The 14,890-nt window shown below is 34.5% G+C and overlaps 1 non-coding gene across 1 annotated transcript; it reads right to left on the bottom strand.

Moving 5' to 3' along the window:
• Positions 1-11,743: 11,743 nt before the first annotated feature.
• Positions 11,744-11,850, bottom strand: LOC121219697 (small nucleolar RNA R71). The gene has a single exon (XR_005916588.1). It is a non-coding gene; the product is annotated as a small nucleolar RNA R71 (small nucleolar RNA).
• Positions 11,851-14,890: the final 3,040 nt, after the last annotated feature.

Below are 14,890 nucleotides of genomic sequence, written 5' to 3'. Positions count from 1 at the left end.
GGGAGTTGTGTTATTTCAAAAAAAAAATTAAAAATTATGTTAATTATTGTTTATTGTTCTGCATTGCATAAATGTGTTCATGGGACGATCCAATTTAAAAAAAAGTATATTGCTAGACCTAGTCTACTCGTATTTGATTTTTTAGATTAGTTTTTAATTTATTTACAAATATTTTTTTAAATATAATACACTAAATACACTAAAATACGTTAAAATAAAAGTTTTCTAACATATTAAAAAGTATTTATATTAAAAAAACACTATCATAAATATAATAATTTTTTGTTATATTAAAAAACACAAAGATATATAATAAATATTTTATTGTATTAAATATATATTTTAAAATTTTATATTTTAGTTGGGTAAGCTGTTTTTTAGGTTTTGGGTAAGGGTGAGCAAAAGTCAATTTAATTTGAAAAAATAAAAAAATCGAATTTTGAGTTATTCAAGTCAACTCGGATAACACTTTTTGAGTTTCGAATTCAAGTCAAGTTGAATTTCACAATTTAAATAACTTGAATAATTTGAATAACAAATTGGTGTAAATACTATTTTGGTCTATGTCAACTTTAAAAATAAGCAAATTCGTCTTTCACAACAAAAATTACAAAAATAATTTAAAATAATTTTCAAAAATTCAAAATAATTTTTAAAATTCAAAATATTTATAAAAATTTCAAAATTTATATTTTAAAAAAATTTAAAATTTTCTGAGATAATAATTTTGAGACCTAATTAATGATTCAAATTTATCATACTCAAGTATCTTTTTCTTTTCTTTTTTTTTTCTTTGAAAATTTTTTCAAATATATATTATTTCAAATTTATGTGCTCTAATATGAAATTAGTTATACTATAACAATATTTTTATTTGACATGTTTAATTTTTTTAATTTAACTCGAATAATTTCACTGGATTCGACTCGATTTAAATTTAATTTCACTTGACTTGATTCGAAAAAATTTCAAATCAAGTTAGGATGATAAAATAAGGACTCGTAAACTCGATTCACTTAAAATTTTTTTACTCAATTCGATCGAACACTCATCCCTAATTTTGGATAATAGGTTTAATTGTTATTAAATTAGTTATTTAATATAAATATTAGGGGTGAGTGTTCGATCGAATTGAGTGAAAAAATTTACCTAATTCCCTTTTTTTTCAAGTCTATTTTATCCAATCCTTCATTTTTGAGGCTTTTGACAGGCACTGGCAGCTAGCATTGAAAGCGGCGTGGGCACCAAAGAACCTTGGACCATCTCCACCCTGGAGGGTGGCTAACTGAAGTTAATTAGTTCGACATGAAGTTCTTTGATGTCATAGTTAACTCTATCAGCGCAGACATGTGATCCCTAAACAAGCCAGCGCACGGAAATGGTATGCGGACATAATTTACTGCTCTTTCTTTTAAAGGTGTAGCGTAGCTCGTACGGTCACAGAATCTTAGAATCGAGAACAGGGTTGGGGTTTACCTAGTCAGCAACAATTGTCTGATTTTCCCCAGTCTTATTATCCTTTTCTTAGGGGATGGTCGAGGTACGGCGGTGCAGGTGTTCGGTTTCTCACAAGGTTGGATGTCTTATTCAATTTTTTCCCGAGTAACATCAAAAGGGACACTGCCACATTAAAGGTGGTGGTTGGAACCACCTTGCACATGAATTCATCGAAACGTGGAGTCAATTTGTTTTGTTTATTAGGTACAAAAATCATCCTGCCCTGCTCACACTCTCCTTTTCAGAAAGGTAGTGTAACGCAAAACTATCTTCATTGCATAGAGGGGAGTTGATAGGCCATTAAAGAAAGGTCTGGGATGATTTCAGGCTGTTAATGCCTTAATTAGCTTTTACATCCGATACAATGCCTTAATTAGCTTTTACATCCGATACTGATCTTAGGTGGCGGTTACAACCCCCTTTATATTAATAGCTAACAATAGCAATAACTTTTAGGTGGAGCTTTTAATCCAATTTATTTTGTTTTCTTTTTGAGTAAATGATATATCCGCATTCAGTTTAATATTCGAAAATTTTTCAATAATTGAATTTGTATCTAATTATATGTTTAGATAATAGATTTACTCCACTTAATATGTTTAGAGAATTAAGGAAATTATACGAATTAGGAGTTTGCAAAATTCGATTTGAAAAAAGAGTTTCAATTTTTAGTTAATCGAATTAAGTTATTTCATTTTTTCAAGTCAATTCGATTCGAGTCGAGTTGAATTTTACAATTTGAATAATTCGAATAACAAATCGTTAAATACTCTTTGATCCCTTTTAGTTTTGAAAATGAGCAAACCGGTCTCTCTCTCAACAAAAAATTCAAATAAATTTTAAAATTCAAAATATTTATAAAAATTCCAAAAGTTGAATTAAAAAAAAAGTATAAAAATTTTAAAAAATATAAAGAATATGTAAAGAAAGTTAAAAACTAATTTTTTTTATAAAATAATAATTTTAGAGCCTTAAATAAATTAATTAGCGATTCAAGTGTATTAGAGGTGCTCATGGGCCGGGCCGGGTTCGGGCCGGGCCCATAAAAAATTTTGGCCCAGCCCGAAATATGGGCCTTGAATTTTGCCCAAGCCTGGCCCGGGAAAAAAAATCATAAGCCTGGGCCCGGCTCGGCCCAGCCCATTTTTTTAATAAAATACCAAAAATTTATTTTAAAAATTAAAAAAAATTTAAAAAGTATTTTTAAAATATTTTAAAATTAATTTTTTTTAAAAAAAGTATTTTAAAAATATTTTAAAAATATTTTAAAATTAAAAAGTATTTTAAAAATATTTTTAAATTAAAAAATTTTAAAAATAAATAATTTATTATATCGGGCCGGGCCCGGGCCAAAAAAGTTGTGCCCGAGGCCCGGCCCGTTTTCTAAATGGGCCTCGTTTTTTTGCCCAAGCCCATATTTCGGGCCTATATTTTTACCCAAACCCTCCCATATTTCAGGCGGGCCGTCGGGCCGGGCCGCCCGGCCCATGAGCACCTCTAAAGTGTATCATATTAAAATATTTTTTTTAGTCTTATTTTGCTTTGAAAAAATTTTCAAATATATATGGTTTCAAATTTATGTACTCTAACATAGAATTTGTTATATTTTAATAAGATTTTAATTTGACATATTTCACTATTTAATTTAACTTGAACAATTTCACTCGATTCGAAAAAAATTCAAATCGAGTTAAGATGACAAGATGGGACTTGTCAATTCAATTAACTTAAATTTTTTTACTCGATTCGATCGAACGTTCACGCTTAATTTTAATGACTTTCAAAAAGAAATATTTTTTTAATTATGTAATAATAATTTATACTACTAAAATTGACATAAAAATCTTTACCAGTTAGAAATTAATATTTTTTATAATTACAACTCAATAGTTATAATTTATTTTGGGTGGAAATTTGATGGGTGTCGAAACCACCAAATATAAATTCCTACGATAAAATAACAGTAATAGTAGTATAAAGCAGTAGGGTCGAATCCACAGGGACTGGCTATCTAATTTCGCCTTTTTTCGTGACCAGAATCGCTGTCGCGGTCACAGTCGTGTCCACGACCTGTGCGTAGCAATGTTGAAAAAAATGGGGAGTTTAAATTGACAAAGATAATAAAATAAGAAAATACGAAGTGTAATAAAATAAAATAAAAACAGAATCGAAATTGCAAAAATAAATTTCAGCAAATAAAGTAAATTAGTAAATAAAATATTTTTAAGCTTAGCCTTAGCCTCGATGTACTCCAATCTTGAATCGATCCTTGAAATAGATTTTCCCTTCCAAGCAATAATCTGGTTATAACAATCGAGGATCCCTCAAACCGCCAACTCTTCCTCTCGTAGTCGATCCCGATATCACCTGCAAATCGGCCCTTGTCAGATTTTCAACCACGTGGCACATACCCGTAATTTACGACTTTGACAACCTTGTGATCTGAAAAGCCTAACTCGAATTAACAGTCTCAATCGTGTGGGTCGTTTAAATCCAATCACTATCTCCCTTGACGGAATCCAACTAACATTTTTCCAATTGAACACGCCAATTTGTTCGCGAGATTTTGAATATAGCACGGCCGACTCAACTTCCCAACTGTACACCAAACGATTCCAACCCAACGTCTGCTTTTTGAATTGAATTCGAATAAACTTTAAGGGACGAACTTGTACTATCTCATATACTTGAGAGATAGCGAATACCGAATTGCAAAGTATTTGGTGTGGGTTCATATCTCACAATTACTTTGTCGGGGCAATAACCGGGCTAAGGCCAAAAAAAGTTTAGTTAATAAAGAAAAGAATCATGTTTGAAAATAAATGGTTTAAATGGAATTGTGGAAGATGGAAAAAGGGAAGGGCCTTGGAAGGTAATTAAACCAAAAAGTTGAAAACAAAAGAAAAAGAATTGAAAATGGCAGAATGAAGGAATTTGATTAATTCCAAAAGCCAAGTGTGTGTTTAATTGGTTGTAGCCACTAGGTATTTATACACCCTTCTAGTGCTAAAATTTAGCTAGAACTTTCCTAAATATTATCACTAAATAAATAAAAAATTTAAAAATAAAATTTAAACTAGAGATTAAATTCAAATTAATTACAAAGTGTTAACAATATAAAAAAATCCTTCAATCTTTATCCAGCCATCTTCAATCTTTCAATCAATCCCTCCTTTTTGCTTTTTGTTCCAATTTAGTCCATCTTTGTAAGAGTTTGAATTCAGTACACCAACTTCATTCCTGATAAAAGAAACTCAAATTTAATAGCATTTTATTCGATAATTAGCCAAAAATAAATATATTAAAAATACGAGTTTATCTTGCTATCAAATTCCCCCTACTTAGCTGATCCTTGTCCTCAAGCATGATATCCACTAGAAATAACTCGTCAATCCTTTTCAAAATCAAAAACCCCCTTTCCTAGTCAAGCATACTTGAAACAATTAGGTGAATAACAAATAAACAATTGTTAAACTCAATCAAAAGACATTTTATAAAATCTGGAACAGTATGTCAAATTCAACTATTTCACTAAATTTAGGCTTAATAAACATGTGGGACCATCATACCCAACATATAAATTTATCAATATTTTTTATTATTTTTATTATTATTATTTTTAAACGTAGTCAAGTCTTTTGATGCGAAGTGAGATTACAACCCAAGCACTTCACCCCGGTTACTCAACCTGACACGTTCTCTTTATTTAATTATTTATTTTTAACGAGTTTGAGACATAATCAAACATTTTGATGCAAAAAGAGATGACAACCTAAGCACCTCATCCCGGTTACTCAATTTCACCTGCTACTAATCAATTTATTTCTCCTTTCTCAAGGCAGCTCGGTTAGCGGAGTGTTACAAGCTTCAACTCGTCACCAAACCTTTTGACGCAAAATGAGATGACAATCTAAGCACCTCATCCCATTTACTCAACTTGGTCACATTTCCAAATCTTCACTCTTAACCAAGCTATTAGCAAATTTATTTATTTGTTTAAACAAGTACTTTCATTAAACAAGTTCAAAAGAGCCAACAATTTTCATGAAATATTGACTAAGGCATAACATTTTCAATTCTACAAAATATTCATTGATCAAACAAGAAATAGTTTTTCATGATTCACCCACTTATTTAAGTAAACTAAACATAAGAATTAGAGATTTATTTTCGAAACGAATTAAGAAATTATTCTTAGAAAAACACATGCAAAAAGAAAGTATGGCATGATTCCCCTACTTAGCCCACATTGCCCCCAATATGCAAAAAGAATAATAAGAGTGGAGAAAACTGTACTCCTTGTTTATATTTAATGGGCTGGAGGGCGGTAGAAGTGACCACTTTGCAAGATGGTGAAGATGCTTGAGATGTTGGTTTCCATTGTTTCTAAGTGAGCCTCAATGCGATGAAGTCATTCCACAGTGGAAGGTGGTTGCTCCTCTTGTTCTCTAGTAGTCGGATAGCATCTTCATCGAAAGACTTTATTGCTTCAAGCAGTTCGTGTAGCTGAGGGAACAAAATAAAATGAAGTAGGGGTGCCGGCAAGCAAGCCCATAGAATCCAAACAATATTAATCCAAGGAATCCATATTATAAGCATACATTAATGATGAAAAATCAACTTTAGATGGAAACATATTTTTAGCTAGGTGTGTAATGTAAGGGCAGAGTATGAGAGGTCGATGAGTCCGAACTACAACATAAAAATTACGTGCAAACCAATATCCTAAATTGACCCTTAAACTGTAATGCATGCACCATAAGAAAAATAACTTTGTTCTAGTTAAGACAGACTTAGAATCATTGCGGCCTGAATAATTAAAAGCGAGAAACCTATGAGTGCACCTTAGGGCTGGTTCATGCACTAACAAAGCTTTAGAGGTCTTAGAAATGTAAGTCCAGGATACTGAGTTTGTTAACACCAAGTAAGCGGAATTGGCATCAAAATTACTAGGTATCTCAAAAAGAGCACTATGGTATGAGTCAGATTGGACATCGTCAGGGTCAACGAAACCAATGGCCATGTTAAAATAAAAAAATAGACATAGAAAATGAATTACCAAGCAATCTGAGTTTAATTACATCCGGGGTTTCAACAGTTTACACTTCAAACATATTAAATTTAAATGTCGCATAAAATTCGAACACAAGTCCATAGTACGCAGCACAATAAATATTCGCATATGATGTCCAACCTATAGTAGCAAAATAATTAAATATCGAATCATACATGTTAAGTGCGTCAAAAGTAAAGAGAAATATATATTTACAGACTGGAATTGGCCGATGTTGAATTTTCTCATATCTTGTTGGGTGTTCTGATGTTGTAAAATTTAGAAATCCTCGAAGTCTCTATTCTGGCAGCATTGTATAAGTTCGGTCTCACTAACCACGCCTATTATTACGAGGAGGTTGGTACTCATTTTCGACTGGGATTTGCGGTGGGCTCAGTATATTAGCAACTTCAGTACTGCTATTCGGGGTTGACTCTGACCCTTCATTGGGCTGGCGTAGTCGTGTACATCGAGCACGAGCAGTGGTCGACCTTGTTCGTTGAGGAGTAGTTTGTTCACCTGAGTTCGTCATTCTAGCTCCGTCTAAATGACCTGTAGGAAACGTTAATAATAGTAAATCAGTTTGCAGGTTTGGAACATTATACCTTGTGTTGCTAGACTCGTCGGGACGAACGTGTGAACTTTCTATCGTCTGATGTTAGGCTTCTTTGTCGATGTTGACTCGTTCCAGCAACTTTTATCAGTGGTGGTGGTTCTAAAACTTTGTCGTCAAGATCGATGACCAGTGGCGCTGAAAATTAGCTTCAGCCTCGGTTTAACAAAACTGGTAAAATGTTAACTGATTGGCATCCAGTACAAACCATGGGATTTTTTTGGCTAAAAAATAATCAGAGACGACCATTTAGTGGTGTCCCGTAGTGGAGATCAAGGGCGGTCGGTAGAGATTGGCGACGGTTGGTGGTTTCAATTTCGTCAAAAATTTGGATGATGCTAGCATGGCTATGGGGTAAAAGGTAAGGTTTTGGGGTTTTTAAGGTGGTGGTTGGGTTAGGGTGAACAAAGATGAAGTTTTTGGGGTGTTTTAAGGGAGGGGTGTTGTTTTGCGTAGGTTTAATGGTTGGGCTGTGAACGGCGGTGACGGTGGCTTTCAAATGGAGGCGTCCGACGGAGGGGAGGTGAAGAATGGTGGTGGTGCGTAAATGGTGAGAGATGGTGTTTTTGGGGTGGTTTTTTTTCAATTTTTTCGACGATGGTGGGTGCTAAGAGCAGCGTGGTGGCAAAGAGGTCATCAGCGGTGGACAGATCGACGGCGGTGAAGGGACGAACGACGACAGCTTGAGGTGTTAAGGTTTTGGTGAAGAAGATGAGTGAAGTAGAAGAAGGGAAAAGAAAAAGAAAGGGAATGTGGGGGTTTGAAAAAAAATTATTCTTTTTTTTTTCTCTTTTTCTTTATTGGCCTTCAAGCCATTCTTTCCTTTTTCTTTTTTTTCTCCTTTTTTCCTTCTTTTTCTTTCTTGGTCATTTGGCCCACTTTCTCCTTTTCTTCTTTTAGGTTGCTTCACGCTAGTTGGCCCGTTTCTTTCTTTGGCCGTTTGGGCCGCGTCTTCCTCCCTTCTTTCGGGCTTGGTCTGTTTGGTTAGTTTAGCCATGGATTTGATTGAAAAAGATGTACACCTGAAATTTGAATGTGCCCCTACCACAATTTAATTTCGACGTCCAAAAGAAATGATAGTCATCGTCCATGCTTCTAGACATATCACAATCAAATGGATTAAAATAATATTTTATTTAATTTTCAAACTAAACTAGAATTCAAAATTAAATTAAATAAATAAAATAAATTACTAAATGAAAATAAATGTGGGTTGCCTCCCATAACTGGAACCATGGAAATGTGCCAGTGTACACAATCGCAACAAGTAATAAAGTGGCAAGTAAATGTCGAGTTATCGTACCCACAGGGACTGTGAAAATAATTATTTATGACTGTAATTTTAAAAACACTTTGGTGAAGAAAAGTATTTTGATTTGAGGAGGTGCTTAAAAACTAGGATTTTAACTAAGCAAATAAATAAAAATAAAATAAATTTTCCAATGCACGATTTCAAAAGATGATTTTAATCAAGATGACATAGTTGTGTTAGATTAATTACATTTCTTAACTTAGAATTACTAAACTCATGTTTATGTTGTTAAGAATAAATTCACAACAACTCGGTAATTTGCTAACTTATGAACATACTTACTTACCAAAATCCATTTATCTCTTGTGTAACACCCCTAACCCATATCTGTCGCCGGAACAGGGTTATGGAGTATTACCGGAGTTTACAGATCAAATACAGTTAATTCATAACATTTACTGTTCATATCCGAAATCAAACATATTCAATCATAATATCCCTAATATGAGCCCTCGAAGCCCAATTTATGCACTAGAAACAAGTCAAGACTAAACCGGGAACTTAGAATTTTTTGCAAAATTTCAAAAATTTTCCTAGGTGAAAGGGATACACGCCCGTGTGGCCAGGCCGTGTGGACATTCGTAATAGGGGCACCTAGTGGTGTCCCAGCCCGTGTCCAATTTAGGTAGCTTACTAACTTGGGTCACACGGCTAAGCTACATGCCCGTGTGTTTGGAAACACGAAAATATACATACTTTTTCATGCCCTTTTTAACTCAAATTCATGCAGTTTCAGTAAAATACTTGTCAAAAAATAAATAATTATTATAAAATAATTATTTTACACTCAAATTATGAACATGTTTAATTTTAATTAATTTTATATCAAATTTTGACTCATTCTAAATATTTTCGACAGAATTGTACAAAGGGCGAAAAACGGCTTGGCAGACACTACTAGAAGTACAGAACCGAGAAACAATTTTGAAGCATCAAGACTAAATAATTTTTTCAGCCTAAGACGGTCCAAATTATGTGTATTAATTCATAATATAATTAATTTTAATTTTAATCCAATCTAATTTGGGCTAAATGAATTATTATTAATTAATTATGAAAAGTGGCCCAGTTGAGCTGAACCGAGAAAACCAAACCAACTGAGCACTGGGCAGCCCAAAACCATCTCACATGCTGACCCGATCAGCTTGTTTGGCTGATTATTTAACTTGCAAAATGGCCCTTCAAGACTCCTTCAAATTGCATTCAAACCCCCTCCACTATTTATGCCTTTCTAGATTTGCCCCTACCTTAAAATAACAAGTTTTAATCCTTCAAACTTGCCACATTTGTGGCCGGCCATGGGGGGAATCTATGGCTGCTGATTTTTGCTAATTTTAGCAGCCATATCAATCTATAAATACCCCCTTGGCTACTCACTTCAAACACATCTCAACCCTTCTCATCTCTTCACTTCTCTCTCATTTTTCTCTCTTCATTCCCTTCAATTTTTTTTTCATTTCATTCCCCTATTCCCTTGTCGATTTCGCCTCTTGAAAAAGATTCAATCAACCACCATTCGGAGCAGCATTCAAGTGTTCGTAGAGGCCTCGATTCAACAAGAACAAGCAGAGAAGGAGGAGCAGAGATAACTAGTCAAGCCTCGAAGGATCACCGGATTTGGTTCTTGTTCCATATCCTTTTAATTTTGTTGTTATGATGAACATGTCTATGAATATTTGTGATGTTGGTATGTTTAATTTAATTAATATGGCTTAAATTTAATTTTTGTTAGGTTCATTGCATTCCGTCTACTTAATTTATTAAAATTGTGTTTGTGTTGTTATAGGCCTCAGTAAGATATTTGATTAAGTAAAACCATGACTAAGTTATTCTTGCATTACAATTGTAAGGTAACTAATAAATTAATTATTTAAACGAATTGAGATTGTAATTAATTGACATGATACTTAATCAGTGCATGTTTAATCATCTAAGGTAGCCAATGGTTAAATTAGCAACGGTATCTAACGATATATTAGCCTTGCATAACTCGCAAGATTATTGTGATTAAACTATTTCAAGGTAGAAATACATTGTTACCTCACGTAACCTTTTATGTGCTTATGAGATCGAATTAATTGTTTGAATTGGCATAGAGATATGTACAACAGATTATTTTAATTTCATAAGTATGTATGTGCATTAACACATTTGCTTATTAAAATTTGTTTAATCGGTTGAATTGACATAGGGATATAGTCAAGAGATAAATGGATTTTGGTAAGTAACTATGTTCATAAGTTAGCAAATTACCGAGTTGCCGTGAATTTATTCGTAACAACATAAACATGAGTTTAGTAATTCTAAGTTAAGAAATGTAATTAATCTAACACAATTATGTCATCTTGATTAAAATCATCTTTTGAAATCGTGCATTGGAAATTTTATTTTATTTTTATTTATTTTACTTAGTTAAAATCCTAATTTTTAATCACCTCCTCAAATCAAAATATTTTTCTTCCCCAAAGTGTTTTTAAAATTGCATTCATAAATAATTCTTTTCACAGTCCCTGTGGGTACGGTAACTCGACATTTACTTGTCACTTTATTACTTGTTGCGATTGTGTACACTTGCATATTTCCCTCGTTGCAAGTTTTTGGCACTGTTGCCGGAGATTGTTTTAAAAAGTCATTATTTTTGAATTTGTTAGTTTTGCATTTTGGTTTATTTTTCTGTTCAATTTGAACTTATTTAATTTTTCTATGATTATTTTAGGTGTTTATGAGTATTGATCGAATTATCGATTTACTCCTTGTAGACCCTGAGATTGAAAGAACTTTTTGACAGCGAAGAAGACAAACAAGTCAGAGAAGGACCGATGAGATGAACCTTGAAATTTTGAATCAAAGAAACAGAGCAGACCTTGCTCAAAATCCTATCCTTATTGCTGATGATAGAGATAGAGCTCTAAGACAGTATACCGTGCCAGTGTTTCATGATCTTAATCCGGGTATTAAAAGACCCGAAATCGAGGCACAACAATGTGAGCTGAAGCCAGTCATGTTCCAGATCCTTTAGACAGTGGGCCAATTCAGTGGAATGCCTACCGAAGATCCTCATATTTACTTAAGACTGTTTGTGGAGGTGAGTGATTCTTTCAAGTTTGTCGGAGTATTCAAAGATGCATTATGATTGAAGCTATTCCCATATTTGCTAAGGGACAAAGCTCGAGCCTGGTTGAACTCATTGCCACCAAATTCAATTTCCACATGGCAAGAGTTAGTAGAAAGATTCCTGATGAAGTATTTCCCGCTTAGCAAGAATGCTAAGTTGAGGAACAATATCACTGCTTTCCAACGAATGGATGATGAGTCCTTGTATGAGGCATGGGAAAGGTACAAAAAATTATTACGGAAGTGCCTTCATCACAGAATCCCACATTGCATCCAACTTTAGACGTTTTATAATGGTCTCAATGCCCACACGAGGATGGTAGTAGACGTTTTTGCAAATGCTGCTCTCATTTCTAAGTCCTATAATGAGGCCTATGAAATCATTGAGAGGATTACCAACAACAATTATCAATGGTCAACCAATCGAGTAGCATCAAGAAGACGAGTAGCTGGAATACATGAAGTAGACGCTCTTACTTCACTCGCATATCAGGTATCCTTAATATCTTCAATGCTTAAAAATTTTACCACTAATGGGGAAGGACATTTGTTTGAAGAATGTCAATCGAACCCTGAATCCGTGCATTACATGGGTAACCAGAACTAAAATCGAGAAAGGCAAGGACTGCAATCTACTTTCTATAACCCATCGTGGTGAAACCACCCGAATTATTCCTAAAGTAACCAAGGGGCTGAACCAGTCACACTTATGCCCAACCTAGACCGTCCCAGCCACTTGGTTTCCTCTAACAAGTTCAGAAACCAACCCAAGATGAACCGTTCAATAGCTTAAAGAACCTATTGAAGGCATACATAATGACGCCACTCTAAGGAATTTGGAGAATCAAATAGGCTAGCTTGCAACTAAACTCAGAAATCGACCACAAGGTGATTTACCTAGTGATACGGAGAATTTGAGAAATCTAGAGAATGAGCATTGTAAAGCGTTAACATTAAGGAGCGAAAAGATATTAGAGCCCAACACCATCGAAGTTGAAAATGAGCCAACTGATGCTCAAGGCTCAAAGGAAGTTCAACCGAGTGTTGAAATTCCAGTTTAACCTGAACGTGAATCTGTAAAGTAGCTAATTTTGATAAACTAACAACTTCGTTAGATGCAAAATTGCCACAGAAGACGAATCAACCAGTTCCAGTAAAGAAGCCTCTACCACCCTACCCTCAAAGACTTCAGAATCAGAAGTAGGAAATTCAATTCAAAAAGTTCTTAGACGTACTCAAGCAACTTCATATCAACATTCCGTTGGTTGAAGCACTTGAACAAATACCAAACTACGTCAAATTCATTAAGGATATCTTGTCTAAAAAATGAAGACTTGGAGAATTTGATATGGTAGCCCTAACAAAGGAATGCAGTGTATATCTTCAAGATAAACTACCCCCAAAGTTGAAGGATCCTGGATGTTTTACTATACCTTGCAACATTGGAGCAACATATTGTGGTAAGGCATTATGTGACTTGGGTGCGAGTATCAACTTGATGCCCATATCAATATTTAGGAAGTTGAGGATAGGTGAAGTTAGACCTACTACAGTTACACTTCAATTAGCAGATCGATCCTTAGCACATCCAGAAGGAAAAATCGAGGACGTATTGGTACGTGTAGACAAATTTATTTTTCCTGCTGACTTTGTGGTTCTAGACTTTGAAGCAGACAAAGAAGTGTCAATCATCCTAGGAAGGTCTTTCCTAGCAACCAGAATAACCCTTATTAATGTGTAGAAGGGCAAGCTTACTATGCGTGTTCAGGATGATCAGGTAACATTTAATAGTTTTAAGTTTATGCAATTTCCTAACACAATTGATGATTGTTCTGCAGTTTTTTGATTTAGAGGAATTAATCATGGAAAAGGAACTCAACTATGTTGAAGACCCATTGGAACAAATTTTGACATTGGAGCCTCCAAATGATTAAGAGGGGGATGAATACTTAGCTTTACTAGAAGCTAATCAAAGGGGATTTAATCTGCGATCCCGCTTTGAATATTTGGAGTTAGAGAATAGGGATTATGCCCAACCAAAAGCGTCAATCGAGGAGCTACCTAAATTAGAACTCAAGGTACTTCCTTCACATTTAAAATATGTTTATTTAGGTAACGCTTCTACTTTGCCTATGATTGTTTCAGCGGAATTAACCATTGAGCAAGAAAAGGAACTCATTCTAGTATTGAAACAATTCAAGAAGGCTATCGGATGGACCATATCTGACATTTGCAGTATTAGTTCGTCTGTATGAATGCACAAGATCATCCTAGAAGATGGTAAAAAAGGGACGATTGATGGACAATGAAGACCGAGCCCCATCATGAAGGACGTGGTAAAAAAGGAAATCATCAAGTGGATAGATGGGGGTATAGTTTACCCCATCTCAGACAGTTCGTAGGTAAGTTTGATCCAGTGCGTACCAAAGAAAGGAGGTATTACGGTCATTAAGAACAAGAATAATGAGCTGATACCGACTAGAATGGTTACGGGATGGAGAATTTGCATTGATTACCAGAAGCTGAACAAAGCAACTAGGAAAGATCACTTTCCTTTGCCATTTTTGGACCAGATGCTGGATAGACTTGCAAGGCGAGACTCTTACTATTTTCTCGATGGATACTCAGGGTATAATTAGATTAGTGTAGCATCGGAAGATCAACACAAGACAATATTCATCTGCTCGTACGGTACATTTGCATTTAGACGCATGCCATTTGTTTTATGTAATGCACCTGCTACATTTCAAAGTTGTATGATGTCTATTTTTAGTGATATAATTGAGATATACTTGGAAGTCTTTATGGATGATTTTTTAGTATTCGGAAATACATATGATGATTTTCTAGCCAATCTAGCCAAGGTACTAAGGCGATGCGAAGAAACAAACCTCGTACTCAACTGGGAAAAGTGTCATTTCATGACACGAGAGGTATTGTTCTAGGGTATCAGATAACGAGACATGGAATCGAGGTAGATAAAGCAAAGGTAGAAGTTATTGAGAAACTCCCACCTCTAACATCTGTAAAGGGTGCTAGGAGCTTTTTGGGCCACGTCGATTTCTATCGAAGATTTATCAAAGACTTCTCCAAAATTGTTAAACATTTATGCAAATTATTGGAGAAGGACACAATGTTCAAATTTGATGAGGAGTGCTTAAGAACTTTCAAAGATTTAAAGAGACGGTTAGTTTCGGCACCCATAATCGTCACACCAGACTGGGATTTGTCATTTGAATTGATGTGTGACACAAGTGACTTTGCGATAGGAGCTATCATGGGCCAGCGAAGGAACAAATTT

Source organism: Gossypium hirsutum, chromosome D07 (genome assembly GCF_007990345.1).
Source record: "Gossypium hirsutum isolate 1008001.06 chromosome D07, Gossypium_hirsutum_v2.1, whole genome shotgun sequence".
Classification (NCBI taxonomy): Eukaryota; Viridiplantae; Streptophyta; class Magnoliopsida; order Malvales; family Malvaceae; genus Gossypium; species Gossypium hirsutum.
Note: the sequence above shows the minus strand (reverse complement) of the source record. Positions and strands in the feature narration are given on the sequence as shown.